The 13,809-nt window shown below is 42.3% G+C and overlaps 1 protein-coding gene and 1 long non-coding RNA gene across 6 annotated transcripts in view; both read left to right on the top strand.

Moving 5' to 3' along the window:
* LOC121709139 (myotonin-protein kinase) overlaps positions 1-13,809 on the top strand; it is a 173,657-nt gene that overhangs the window by 119,411 nt on the left and 40,437 nt on the right. The window lies entirely within an intron of this gene.
* On the top strand, positions 5,299-8,999 carry LOC121709143. Its single transcript, XR_006031850.1, has 3 exons — positions 5,299-5,310; positions 6,940-6,943; positions 8,916-8,999. It is a non-coding gene; the product is annotated as an uncharacterized LOC121709143 (long non-coding RNA).

The following is a 13,809-nucleotide window of genomic DNA, read 5'->3' on the forward strand; positions in this document are numbered from 1 at the left end:
GACGAACTGTGGTCGCTCGGTCAGGTAATCTGTAATCCAGGTTACCAGGTGAGTGTCCACACCCATCTGCAAGAGCTTGTCTCCCAATCTGAGGGGCTGGATGGTGTTAAAAGCACTTGAGAAATCAAAGAACATGATTCTCACAGCACTTTTCCCCTTGTCCAGGTGGGAATGTGTCCTGTGTAGAAGATAAGTCGTCCACGCCCACTTTCTCCTGGTAAGCAAACTGTAACGGGTCTAGTGCATGGCGTACCTGGGGTCTGAGCATGCCTAAGACCAATCGCTCCATTGTCTTCATCACATGTGATGTAAGAGCGACAGGTCTGTAGTCATTAAGCTCACTAGGGTGTGGCTTCTTAGGGACAGGAGTGAGACATGATGTCTTCCACAGTGTTGGAACTTGTGGTGGACAGACCACCGCCATTGGAGCTGGAGCAGGGGAGTCAAACCTGTTGTTGAAGTGGTTCAACTGGTTCGCCCTGTCCAGGTCCCCCTCCACAGAGCTGCTGTTCTTCTTCAGGCCAGTGATAACCTTCATGCAGTCCCATGTCTCCTTCAAGTTGTTTTCCTGAAGCTTCTGTTCCACCTTCTTTCTGTAATCCTCCTTAGCTTCCTTCAGCTTGAATTTGAGTTCCCCTTGCACGCGCCTCAGCTCTGCCATGTCCCCCTTTCTGAACGCCATCTTTTTCCTGTTGAGAAGGGTCTTGACATTGCTGGTTATCCAAGGCTTGTTGTTGGGAAAGCAGCGTACAGTTCTGGTGGGAACAACAATGTCCATGCAGAAGTTCAGGTAGTCAGTTGTGCACTGTGTGACCTCCTCCAAGTCCTCTCCATTCTGTAACACACTCCAGTCAGTACACTCGAAGCAGTCTCTCAGAGCCTCATCCACTTCGGGTGTCCACTTCCTGAAGGTGCGTGTGGGAACTGGTAGCCTCTGTACTTTGGGCTTGTACATTGGCTGGAGATGAATGAGGTTGTGGTCTGACTTTCCCAGTGGGGGGAGGGGGTTTGCACTGTATGCATCCCTCACGTTTGCATACATGAGGTCTATTGTCCTGTTTTTCCTTGTAGGGCAGTCAACATACTGGTAAAAATTCGTGAGTCCAGTGTTATGTGATTGAAGTTGCCAGAGATCACAAAAAAGGCGTCAGTGTGTTGGGTTTGAAGCCTTGCGATTGGTGGAGTGGATGACGTCACACGCTGTATCCGGAAGAGCTCGAGGTGGAACGTAAACACAGACATCAATTGCGTGCGAGAACTCCCTCGGCATGTAGTACGGCTGGAGACTAACCGCTAATAACTCCACATTCTTACAGCATACAGTCTCCTTTACTGTTACATGTCCGGGATTGCACCATCTATTGTTAATGTACAGCGCCAGTCCGCCTCCCTTCTTTTTGCCAGAAAGTTTACAGTCTCTGTCCAAACGAGCTACACTGAAGCCAGGCAGCTCAACGTTAGAAGTGGGGATATGGCTTTGTTAGCCACGTCTCCGTAAAGCATAACAAACTACATTTCCTGTACAACTTCTGGTTTCTTACCAGGGCATCCAGTTCGTCAGTCTTATTAGCCAGTGCGTTCACGTTTCCCATCACAATTGATGGAACTGAGGGCTTGTATCTCCACTTCTTCTCCCGACGCCTCGTCTTCACTTTTACCCCCACTCTGCAACCCCGAAAGCACCACAGTTCCTCTGGAATGTTGTCGCGAACACAGCCAGCATTCCGTCGTAGTGCGATCAGCTGGTTCCTTGTGTACACAAGCTTGCTGTCGCTGGAGCATTGTAATATGTCCGTATCCATAGGATAGAATAAAAACACTCCTCAAAGTGTGTAATCCAAAAAGTTGCGAAGTAAAAAGTAAACAAAAAGTAGACAAAAGACGTAGAAACAAACACTAAGACACGGAGCTGCTGAGTAGGCTGCCACACCTGACGGCGCCGGAACCGGAAGAGTAGCAAAAGATAAGAAATCATCTGCAAAGGTTACATCATAAAACAAAAACATTTTTATGAAACAAAAATTATTTGCTTGACCATGTTCTGTCACTTTGGCACTGGAGTAGCCCATTGACTCAGATGTGACGTGATCAGGTAAGAACTTTGGAACAAAAACGGCAATGCTGCTTTGCGATTGTTGGACTTTTATTTTGACAAGTTGTCGTCGTTCTGTCTTCCATATTCATGAAAGGTTTGGTACAAATGTTGAGTCATGTCTCATGAAACAGTCATGAATTCATTATGTGCAGTTTATGACAGCTGCTATGAATGTGTTATGAACTCACCCGTCAAGTAAAGTGTTACCGCAAGATTTTTTTGATCATATTCACTGAAACCGACACACTCCGACAGAACAACATAAATCAGCAGGTTTTAGAAAAAAACTGCACTTCTACCTCCACCTAGAGCCTGTTATTTGTTTTGCAAAAATCCACAGCTCCCGGGTCTGGTCCAATTAGAGCTGGGTTGTGTGAGATCTGACTGTCAATCACAGTCTGGTGCAGTCCCCTCAATCTGTCAGACTTGCCAACTGCAGCTTTAAGGTCAACAAATCTATTTGGTATTGTTTTTAGTATGTTGAGACTTACATAGCACTCTCTCGAAAAATCATTTTGACTTAATTTAAGAAAACTTTGACTTATTTTAAGAAGTCTTATCAAGACAAGTTTACTCAACGCACTGGCAGACAAATTTGCTTGTTTTCAGGATGACGTCTTAAAAGAAGTCAAACTCTTTTTAAATTATGTCAAATGATTTTAGGAGAAAGCACTAGGTAAGTCTCTTTATACTGAAAACAATCTGAAGATGATGAATAAATAGCCTAAATGAATAAAGAGTAAGACAAAGCAAATAGCCTAGTAGCATCAGTGTTTCCTCACGTTTATTTCCATTACGTTTATTTCAGCATGGCGGCCCACCACGGTTTAATTAATACCGCCACGGTATCAGAATCAGGGCAGACGCACAATGTAGTTGCAGTTGCTTTTTAAATAATCCTGCCGACGTATCCTCCCCTGCTGGCTGCCGCTCACATTGCAATTTAACAATAAGTAGCCTAAAACTAGTCAGAGGTTATTATGGCCCGGTATTGATGTAGCCAATTTTAGAAGCCCTATGCAACAATTTTAGCAAAAATTACCTTAATTATGCAGGTTGAGAGTCGTTCTGATGGTTCTACAACACTTTCTGGGTCGTTTGGTGGGTGCGGTTAAAACAGGGTGTGGTTTGATAGTCTCTTGAACAATGTGTTTGCTCGACCGTTTTATTGTGAGCCCTGTATGTGTTTAGCTTGGTTTCTTGATGGCTAGCTCGCTAGCTAGTGGGGGTTTAGCGTAGCAGTCACTTGCTACCGAAGCTACAGTGGGAGCTATGTCGTGAAAAATGCGAGCCCAAATCTGGCAAAAACCCAGAAACAGCGAAGGAATAACCAGACCCTGCATAGGGCTTCTTTAACTTTCTTCTCAGTGTTTCTTTAGTGGTGCCATTGCTTCAGAATTAGGGGAGACGCAAAATATTGTCTGGAAGCATAGTAGGCTAAATGCACTCCGCTGGCTGCTGAAAATTGCAGTTTAACAATAAACAGCAATGCTAATCCGAGGTACCTGTCTAGTTTTATTCCATAAATATGTTGTTTTATAGACGTTAGTGCCATGCGCTATCAAGAGCTTCCATGTGCTATGCATGTTTGTCAACATCGCAAAAACTACAATTTTCGCGCAACTTGATGGAAAGGTGTAGCCTAGCACAGGCTAAGGAAAACCCATTCATTTCTGAAGCTGATCATATTGAAAGTATTTCCCATATCGTAGCCTATTAGCTCGCTCGCAACAACAGCAAAAATGAAACTGGAAAGTGGATGTCTCCACAAAGACACCACTGTTACATTAGATGCGCACTCAATCGTGAATCGATGCAGTAAAAAAGCAACGACTGGTAGTAACAAAGGTGAATTGATTAAAGCAATACTTGCCAATACAATAAAAGCCAAAACATTTTGTATGCACTCGCGGTGATGGAAAACATCCCGGGAGTGACACCCGACCCCCAGCTTTAGCCTACTAGCCTTGTAACCTTTTTTTTTTCCTGTGGGGGGGGGGCTGCCGCCACTGTTAAAAAAAAAATTAGCGGAAACACTGAGCATAATGACATACACTACGGATTGAAGCAGTGAATCAGTATCTTTGTAGTATGTTTTTAATGAGTCTATATGAAAACACGTAGGCCTACATTCGCAAAGAGGAGAAACAATTTCATTTGATTTTCATGAGACGTTACATGTAGTTTTGGTTGTTGATAGCGTTATTGCATCCCTTAGTTACAATGCACAATTATTCCCTCGCAATAGAGTACCGAAGCCATGACGTAGCGTTGCCAAAGCAGCAATTTCACTGGATCTAAACAAACCAATCTAACCATCGAAATCACCATTAGCGGCGGCTTTCTTAATCTAACAGTGATTTATTTGCATGGCTAGGCCGATGCCCGAGGCACCCCCATCGAAAAACTGTGGGTAGCATCGGCTAACTAGCGAAAGATTTCTGAGTGCAGGGGACAAGCCGAGATGAGCTATGAGACATACGTTCACACTCGGTATCATGTTTCATCATCATGATTCAACACACTTTAGGTCAAAATCACACCGGAATTCTCCTTTAATAGGGGGAGCCCATCTGCGTCTCGCTGGCTGCAGCTCTAATGTCAATGCAATGTTAATGCAAATTAAAGCAGCTAATAGGATAACTGAAATAAAACCATGCCAATCTCTAGGTATGGTGAAGGTATGTGATGATGTGTGGCTATTTTAATTTCAAATTTCAAAGGGAACTTTTTTAGGATACATAGTATCCTGGATCCATGAAATAACTGGCCTTTAAAAATCTGTATGGGAATTTAACATAGGGGTATGATAGGGGTATGTATACTTATGATTTGGAGACATTTTTAATTAAGACATTAACATCAATTTTCAAAAGATGATTTTTATCCCTCTTTTTAGTCAACTTTTGCATGGGTATGCTAAGGGTATGTAAACATATGAACACAACTGTATTTATATTGTTTACCGATAAGTCAGTGACTTCCATCCCTCTAGAAATTACTAGATTAAGGGTGTTGCCAAAGTTGTGGGTGGACACATGCTGTTTTAGCTCTAAACTGTCCAAAACATTGGCTTTAGCATCAGTCGTCTTATTGATATGGATATTAAAATCGGCATTTACAACTAGAGAATGTAATTCCGAGGAATTACCAGTGCATGAATATGCAAAACAAACTTTTATTTGGAAACAGTTGAGTCATAGGCAGGAGTCATAGTTGATGACAACTAACAGTTGGAATGGCTGAACAGTTAAATAGTTGACTAGTTTAAATTGTTAAGGGAATTATTGCAGTGAGGACTTTTATTGGTAACACTTTAGAATAACATGTGCTTATTAGGTATTAGCAGTGCATAATCGAAGAAAATGTTGTTATTGATTCTATATTCCCATAATGTTACCAGCTATGCTTTTTACAAATATGTCTCTGATGGAAGAGTGGTGTTTAATTTCCATAATCTTTGTTCAGTGAACGCATAAAACAGTTTGTCAGTTTGTCAGCAGTCTAAAGATATTATGCCAGATTTGTAGATAGTTGACAGTGGGTGCATTCAAAGTCGCAAACATAGGCAAACGTTCGCAATCAATTTTAAACATGTTTTAGTTTGCCTTGAACAGAGGCGAACATTCGTGGTCTGTTGCTGCATTAATTAAGTGTGCTTGCAAAGCAGCACACTTATTGTTCTTCTTAAGTTTTATTATTTTTCCCGTCTCCCAAATTTTTTGTCAGCCCTAGCGCCTAGGCCCTTTGAGACAGAGACACCGTTCCAACTTTAAAACGTCCGGTCAGTACCGGTGTAAGTTGGACGCGAAGATGACGTCAGGTGGGCTTGCCGTTCGTCCGCCATATTGGATTGAACAGAAAGCGAAACTAAATTTTCACAGGTCACAAATTTGATCCGAACGCCACGAAACTTGACGTACATTATCCTTGGACCAAGCCTCACAAAAGTTACCGGAAGGATTTTTGATTTTCGAAAGCGTTTGCCCGTCACAGCCAAAAAAAACAAAATCGGCGGCGAAGCTCCGAAACAGGAAGTCGTCCATATCTCAGGAACACTGTCACATATCGATACCAAATTTTGTATATGAACTGGGGACTCCAGTGTGAGGGTGCATAAGCTAAAAAAAAAAAGAAATATTCTAAAAGTTTCCATCATTTGGCAAACCACCCATCCATTTTTGGTAACTATCACCTTTCACATTTGCAGTTGTACTGCTATAAATGCCTTCCAAGGATGCACAATCTCTCTGGGGAGCCACAATGTCTCTAAGCAGCCTTGCCCAATCATGAAATCCTTGCTCTGCCATGGGATAGTATGGACTTACGAACTGAAATAGCAAGGAGAACAGTAGCTATATATAGCTTACATAATAGAGTTGTTTTCACATTGACTGTATTCAAATAAAAATGTTCCTTATTGTTAAATGTCATGATGGGAGAGTATTATTAAAAATGTTACAAGTATGCAAATTCATATATTTACGGGAAATGAGGTTTTACTGGGTTGTTTTGTTGTAAAGACATGCAAGGCATTTTGGGCCATGTAATAGACAAACAGTGGTCGGCAGCGTTAACTTGATTTCCTGTATTAATATGAATAGGTGTTTCTGTAAACCTAGAAACAATAAACAGCTATCTCTGTTACAAAAACGAGCTGGTAATCACTCGTTGAAGAGGGAACTATGATAAAAAGATTGTTTTACTAAAAGCATGGAGTTGACGAAAGAATAAACAAGCAATGTCACGTTAATGTTAAATAGCCTACCTATCTGAACGCTAGGTGGCAACTTTGTATTACATTTCACTAGTGTAGCCTATACGGTGTGAGATTCACAAGTAAGGAAGGTGCAAATATTATGTAATTTATCATGGGAAATTATTGGAAATGTTATTTCTTGTTTATTCTTGCAAACCACACACATCCATTCGGAATCACACGTACACATTTAATACTGAAAGACTATCATTTCGTTTATTTGATGTCGCCTAGCAACACAGCCTTCAGAGCAAAGATTCTAGAACAGGGCTTCAGAGAGACACGTTTTGAGTTTGTGGCCAAGAACCTAAAATATCGGTTTCCATGTGCTGGATGGTGTGCGTCCTTTATGAAAGTAAGTGTTTTATACAGTTAACGTTACAGACATAATGAGTCATGTTGTAGTGGTCAACATAAATGTGCCCCTTCTGTTATTAGAATGCTAAGCGGAGAAGCATGCTAAGCAGAGATTTAGTATAATTAATTTCTTGTGTGGCTAGCTATAGGGAGGAGATGTATGTTGCTAATTGGGATTTATGTTGTTTAGCGTAATGCCATGGTCATTTGATATGAGATGCTTGCACTCGTAACTTCGTCATGTGTAACTTTAGGACTGCTATTTTTTTTACTAACAGTAATTCACGAAGCACTTTAACCCTAAAAGTACAGTAGCACCTACGTCTGTGACAGCTTAAGGGAACTTGCATTGTAGGCATAACTAAGGGATGCAATAACACCACCAACAACCAAAACTAGCCTACTCATTGTCAACATGTACATGAAATGTAACGTTTCATGTGAATCAAATTAAAATGTTTTCTTTGCAAACGTAGGCATAGGCGTATGGTGACAGATTAATTTAATAATGCTGCTGTGTGAATCACGGTAAGCGTGCAGGAAGTGTCCACTTCTTAATGGGACCCACTGTATGGAAGTGGGCTAAGTAAAATAGAGATGTTTTAAATAAGATAAGGTTAATCAGAATTCTACGATATGCCCGCTTGACAACGGCAGAGATAGAACTGGCCTTTGGCCATAGCAACCATCCATTTAGAACGACTGGCCTTCATAGCAACCAAAGATCTGAGCTGTGTTGCAATGTGAGGCAAAGTATAGAACGGTGATGAAACATACAGAGACAGGTCAAGAAATATAGTGCAATGTAGACAGTAGTAAACAGTTGATTTACAGACGGTGGTTTAGAGTAATATGAAGTATTCCTTTATTCTGAGATAGGCTACATCAATAGGCTCTCAAAACAACCCCAGGCTCACAAAACAATCCCAAACAGACATAAGGTCTTTATAGAGCAAATCCATATAGATTATTTGTCAAATAAACCAGTAAAACATAATTTGTGGGATGGAATATATAACATTCACACTCATAGCTCATATTTTTTTTAAATAAATCAGTGAAAAAGTATCCTGACAAACAAGCAGCTTTTTAATGCCTTGGTCATATTTCATAATTTCAATTCCTCTGTAGGTTACCTGATAGCCCAGTTTGAGAGGCGCAAGACGCGTGACATTATTTATTTTTTGCAGCCAATCACTGCTGTCATTTTATTTTATTGATTTGATCTCAGTCATAGAAGCTAAATTCGAAGGCAGGCCAAAGGTAAAATCCAACGAATCGCATTCAACCCGCAAGGCAATAGTTGAATAGAGCTTTTGAGGTATTGCCACTGCTCCAACACTGAAAGGCACTGTTAGAATGCTTGGATCAAGCCAGGTTCAGCATAGCGTATGTCACTGTCTGCTCACGTTGGTGACCGGACCAGGGCACACTTTCGCAGTTCCCGCCGGAAATGCAGTCTAGTTAAACACTACTTTTCCATCAGAAGCATATTTGTAAAAAGCATAGCCTAGCTGGTATGATATAGAACATTATCGGAATATAGAATCATTATGAACATTTTCTTCAAAAACACAGATAGGAATGTGGCTCAGTCAACTAACTGTTAGAAATGAATTGTTAACTTCTTATTATGCACTGTTAATACCTAATAAGCACATGTTATTCTAAAGCGTTGTGGGCAGAGGATACAGTTGGCGGGAGTCACAATTGATGACAACTGACAGTTTGAATGGCTGACCAGTTAAACAGTTGGATAGTTTAAATTGTTAAATTATTTAATAGGGAATTATTGTAGTGAGCACTTGTATTTTGAAACAGTTGTGGGCAGAGGAAACAGTGGACTGGCGTCATAGGTGATGACAACTGACAGTTGGAATGGCTGAATAGTTAAATAGTTGGATAGTTTAAATTGTTAAATTATTTAATAGTGAACTTTTGTAGAGAGGACTTTTATTTTGAAACAGTTGTGGGCAGAGGAAACTCAGGACTCAGTACTTGATAGAATTTTAAAGCACCCTTGCCATTGGGACGGTGCTAGGCGAGATTCGATGACGTAACATCCTTGAAAGAGCGGCTTTGAAGGACCCATCCTTGACTTTGAGAAATGGTCCCAGATTGTATGCTTAAAGCCTGAGACAGTGACAGTTGCCGCAGGTGGCCTGAACCAGAGCCTTATAGATAGAGTTGCGACAACTCCATTGACGCTAATGTTCCATTTTTTTCCAACAATGGCGGCCCGTGGAAGCCTCAAATAGTTTCCGGAAGTTAACAATTAATAATAGTAGTATGGAGCTAAATTTGTCTCAATAATATTTGTATATTATGTATATTATATGTATATATGCTCGCCTCATCTAGAACATCTAGCGATCGTCTGTCGACCCTTCTACCTGCCCCGTGAGTTTACTTCGGAAATATTTAACGCTGTCTACATTCCTCCACAAGCCAACACAAATGCTGCGGTTTCAGAATTGCAAGAAGTGTTAAATAGACAGCAACACACGCACCCTGAATCTGCGCTTATTGTGGCCGGTGATTTCAATCAAGTACATCTGAACCGGTCCATGCCTGAATTTATTCAACACATTCACTTCCCTACACGTGGTGACAACACACTGGATCACTGCTACACACAGTTCAAGAACAGTTACAAAGCTAAGTCTCTACCAGCTTTCGGAAAATCAGATCATGCCGCTGTCTTCCTACTGCCTATGTACAAGCAGAGAAGTCAGACGGACCCCCCAGTGACGAAGGAGGTCAAGTGCTGGACTGACCAATCGGAAGCCAGGCTACAGGACGCCCTTAGCAACGTTGACTGGGAGATGTTCAAGACGAACTCTGCTGACATCAATGAGTTTACGGAAGTATCATTGAGTTACATCAATATGCTAACTGATTCCATCATCCCAACTGTAAAGATCCGAAGCTTCCCTAACCCGAAGCCATGGGTGGATAGAGAAGTGAGAACGGCATTAAAGACACGCACCATGACTTATAATGCTGGGCTTATTTCAGGGGATATGATGGATTACAAAGCAGCATCTTATAGTTTACGCAGAGCTATTAAAGATGCTAAGCGGCGCTATAGAGACAAAGTTGAAGCTGATTTCTTGGAGGGCGAACCATCACTGGCTTTGAAAGAAAGTCCCCTCCTATGATGAATGTGAGTAAAGCCCTCCATGATTAACTTAATGCTTTTTATGCTCACTTTGACATGAAAAACACAGACTATCTTGCACTAGCTGCAGCATGTGAAGCAAATGAGGATGCACCTTTCTGTGTCTCTGAGGTCGATGTGAGCAATGCCTTTAGGAGGGTAAATTGTAGAAAAGCTACTGGACCGGATGGAATTTCTAACAGGGTTTTGAAATCCTGCGCTGCTCAGTTAGCTCCTGTGTTCACTTATATCTTTAACACATCATTGGCTCAAGAGACAGTTCCTACTTGCCTCAAGCAGTCTGTTATTGTTCCAGTACCGAAAAACAAAAGTCCATCATGTCTGAATGACTACCGCCCAGTAGCCCTGACGTCTACAGTGATGAAGTGTTTTGAGAAGCTTGTGAAAAACATTATCTGCTCATCCCTCCCTGCCTCCTTCGACCCCCTCCAATTTGCTTACAGAGCCAACAGGTCTACAGAGGATGCCATCTCAAACCTCATGCACACCACCTTAACTCACCTGGAGGAGGGGAATGGGAATTATGTGAGGATGCTGTTCATTGACTTTAGTTCAGCATTCAACACGATAGTACCTCTCACCTTGGTCACAAAGATGAAGGTCTTAGGACTGAACACCACCCTGTGTCACTGGATATTTGACTTCCTCACCAACCGTTCACAAGTGGTTAGAGTGGGGGGTCTGACATCTGACTCATTAACCATCAGCACTGGTGCTCCCCAAGGCTGTGTTTTGAGTCCACTGCTGTACAACATCTACACACATGACTGCAAAGCCAACAGTAGTCATACCTCCATCATCAAGTTTGCAGATGACACAGTGATCTTGGGCCTGATTAGTAACAACAATGAACAGTTCTACTTGGATCAGGTTGATGAGGTGGCACAGTGGTGTCAATCTAACAGCTTGACACTGAATATCAATAAAACCAAGGAAATGGTAGTGGATTACAGAAGGCAGCAGCAGAACTACAGTTACACCCCACTAATGATCAGCGGGCAACCTGTAGAGAGAGTCACAAGTTTTAAATACCTTGGTGTCCACATTACTGAAGACTTAACATGGACTGTTAACACTCAATATGTTCTGAAGAAGTCCAGACAACGACTCTACTTCCTTCGTCAGCTAAGGAAATTCAAAGTTTCTACATCCATCATGAAGGCCTTCTACACTTCAGCGGTTGAGAGTGTTCTAACTGGTAGCATCATCACCTGGTATGGGAACTCCACAGTTAGAGATTGTAGTACTCTGCAGAGAGTAGTGCGCTCAGCTGAACGTACTATAAGAACTCAACTCCCTGCTCTACAAGATATCTATTCCAGAAGAGTACTCCTAAGAGCCCAAAAGATTCTGAAGGACTCTTCTCATCCTAACAATGGATTATTCCTACCGCTGAAATCAAGAAGACGCCTATGTAGTCACAAAGCCAGAACTGAGAGACTCAGGAGAAGTTTTTATCCCCAGGCCATCCGAACTCTGAACTCACACTATACTGACTTTGCACACATTCACTCCTCAGTACTCTCAAACATTTCCCAACTCTGAACTCACACTATACTGACTTGCACTCATTCACTCCTCAGCACTCATGACCCCCCCCCCCACACACCCACACACACCTACAAGACTTTTAGCACTTTTACATCCCTCTCCCTATGCTACAGACCTTTTATTTATTTTCTTATTTCATCACACGTCAAAACACACACACACACACACACACACACACACACACAGATCTGACTTTCTCCAACTTTTGCACACTTTTTTTTATTATTTTTGATTTCTCCTCCATCTACCCATGTCCTTGATTGCCTAGCCTTTCTGCCCCCCCACCCCCATCCCCAACACACACACTTACATCATCACTGTCATCACTTCACATACATACAGCACTCCTCTACATACTTGCTGCACACTGCCCCCCCCCCCCCCCCCACACATACACAGCACATTGTCTTCAGGATCTTCTCCAACACACATCCTCTACATACTTACAGCACACTGCCCCCACCTACCCACACACACACACTACACACACAGTCACTGCTCCACTCCCGCCCACACACACATCTTCACTGTCATCACTCACATACATTACATACAGTACTCTGCTTGCAATAGTAAGTCCCTGCCCCCCCCCCCTACATACACAGCACATTATTTCATCAGGAAGCTTCTCCAACACACATCCCCAACATACTTACAGCACACTGCCCCCCCCCCCCCAATACACAGCACATTGTCTCATGAGGAAGCTTCTCCAACACACATATTGCACACTGCCCTCTCCCCACATACACAGCACACTATCCCATCTCCCCTGTCATCCCCCCAACACACACACCAAGACCCCTGGCAGTTGGGTTAGCCCCTTGAGCCGTGGATCTGCCCAAGGTTTCTTCCTTGGTAAGGGAGTTTTTCCTTGCCCCTGTTGCTCTTGGGTGCTCCTTGTTGGTGCCCCCCACCCAATCCCAATCCTCCCCCACCTTTTTTATGCAGCCCTTGCCACTTAATCTACTAAACCCCTCTTCTACTGCACTTTTTACCCCCCCCCCCCCCCCCCCCATTAATGCACAAATAGGCTGACACCAGACATAATTTCACTGCATTTCTTACTTCCAGTAACTATATGCATGTGACAATAAACTTCCTTGTATCCTTGTATCCTTGTATCCTTGTATAAACAGCTTTTTGTGGCATTTTACGTTGCGATGTTTTGAAATGCGCTATGCGGCAACAGGAGCTTCCAATCGCGAGGGAACAATTTTGGATTCATAAAAGGAATGCAATAACGCCACCAACAACAACCAAAACTACTCATTGTTAACATGTCAATTAAATGTAACATTTCATTGTCAATCAAATTAAAATGATCTCTTTGCAAACGTAGCCTAGGCATATGGTGACAGATTAATTTAATAATGTTGCAAAGGTAGGCTACTGCATCAATCCATAGGCCTATGTTTCATTAGGCTACTAGGCTATTTGTTTTGCCTTACTCTATTTATTTAGGCCTAGGGTTAGGCCTTTTTATTCAGTTATTAATCATCTTCCGTCCTTCTCACTACTTGTGTAGCGCACGCATTCTCCGACCTGTCACCTGCCACTCATCATCGGAAGGGAGGTGTTTGGAATCATTCCCGCGTTACAATCGTCAGCCAATCAAGGTGGTCACTTCAGTCAAGCTCGTGCATGAGTAATGACGTCATCTATAGCAACGAAGACTCACTCCTAGTTTAGGAGTTGTCTGAAAGGCTTTGTGAATAACTTTTAAGAGAAAACTCCAAGCTAAAATCTTTTAGTGCGATTTAGCAGTAGCCTACTCCTAGTGGTACAGTGGGCATCGCTTTCAAATGACCACTTCATTCGCGCATTACGCGGCGTGAAGCTGCGTGAAGCTTTAGTACCACTTTC

Source organism: Alosa sapidissima, chromosome 5, assembly GCF_018492685.1.
Source record: "Alosa sapidissima isolate fAloSap1 chromosome 5, fAloSap1.pri, whole genome shotgun sequence".
NCBI lineage: Eukaryota > Metazoa > Chordata > Actinopteri > Clupeiformes > Clupeidae > Alosa > Alosa sapidissima.